At 41.7% G+C, this 1,413-nt stretch overlaps 1 long non-coding RNA gene across 1 annotated transcript in view; it reads right to left on the bottom strand.

The window, feature by feature from the left end:
- The window catches only part of LOC149971512 (uncharacterized), a 3,105-nt gene extending 2,512 nt beyond the window's left edge, over positions 1-593 (bottom strand). Inside the window, exon 1 of the long non-coding RNA XR_016492396.1 lies at positions 220-593. This is a non-coding gene — a long non-coding RNA (uncharacterized LOC149971512). The remainder of the gene's footprint in view (positions 1-219) is intronic.
- Positions 594-1,413: the final 820 nt, after the last annotated feature.

The following is a 1,413-nucleotide window of genomic DNA, read 5'->3' as shown; positions in this document are numbered from 1 at the left end:
TTGCAATGAAACAGACACAGTTCATATCCACCACATGACTGTTAAAAAGAAACAGAACTCTGCTCAAGAATTAGCAGTGACTGCTTCAGTGCTCAATAAACAAAAAAAATAACATTTAAACGTTATTTGTAACTGAAGGTTAAAAGAAGATACACAGAATAGTTCATATTCATTTATTGAAATAATTTGTAAAAAATATGAAGAAAAAAAAATACTCACATCATTTTCGGTGACCCAATTCACATGTGGTCTTTTACCCTTTCCACAGCTTTTATATGTGTATGCCGAATACACTGGAATAAGTTTGCTTGTGTCGTAAAGAGTTGCAAATTCATATTGATTTTCATGGTTCTGACAGATCAGCCTGTAACGTTTCTGATCAGAGAGCACCGTCGGAGGTGTCCCATCCAAAAAGAATGTTTTACACTCGCTGAAATCGTTTACTACTTTTGTCCAAGCCAGTGCAGGCAGAGTGAGCAGGAGAAACACCCCACACACAAACCCCATTGTCTGTCTCTGTCTCTTTCTCTCTCTGTCTCTGTCACTGAAGAGCGAATGGAAACTGGAAGCCAGGCCTCTCTGAGAAGTGTGCTGAAGCTCTTCAGGATGTGACCTGTATATATATATACAGTCCAGTCCAGTCTGGCACACAGCCCAGATGCAGGGATACTCGTAGCAGTCCCATTGGCCAGTGTGGAATTTGCATGGGAAATTTGGGCCGTTTAGATGTACGGATGGGTAAACTGACAGAAACCTTTGTGAGAGAAAAGCAATGTTTTGTGAGCTGTGTGCACAAATCTGTAGCTTTTTTAATATTGAAACTTGTCAATTTATTTTCCCCCCGTTTCACCAAATTTGGAATCTGCGATTCAAATCAAGTCAGCTCACCCCAACAACTCCCAGTGAGCGACGAGACAGAGCATACACTCTCCCTCGCACACACAGGCACACACACACGGACACACACAGGCACACGCACACACACTCACAAGTTGGTATTCCTATATTTGTAGGGACTTCCCATTGACTTTCTCTATATTTTTATTTACTATTTCTAACTCCAACCAGACAAAACTCCTCACAGGGTGAAAGTTGACAACCAACTAAATAACCCTAACCCTAAGTGCTCTCTGGCTACAGCCTCCTGTCCTCCGGCTCCTCTATGAAAACACAAGCAAAAACAGGTAATTCAAACTAAAGCAAACACCAACTTCGGCCAGTCGTTCTACTTTCTCAGCACAAGGAGAGGTACTGACGTAGCTGCTTCCCCTTTGTACCCAGAAAACTCCTTCCTGCAATCAATGCATTGCCATGGTTAGAGGGATATAGAGGGATACTGCAATGGAATTGTCCCAAGTTAAACAATTTAAAGGCAATGCTACCAAATACTAATTGAGTGTATGTCAACTTCTG

Source organism: Oncorhynchus mykiss, chromosome 26 (genome assembly GCF_057628025.1).
Source record: "Oncorhynchus mykiss isolate SJ-2025 chromosome 26, ASM5762802v1, whole genome shotgun sequence".
Taxonomy (NCBI): Eukaryota; Metazoa; Chordata; class Actinopteri; order Salmoniformes; family Salmonidae; genus Oncorhynchus; species Oncorhynchus mykiss.
Note: the sequence above shows the minus strand (reverse complement) of the source record. Positions and strands in the feature narration are given on the sequence as shown.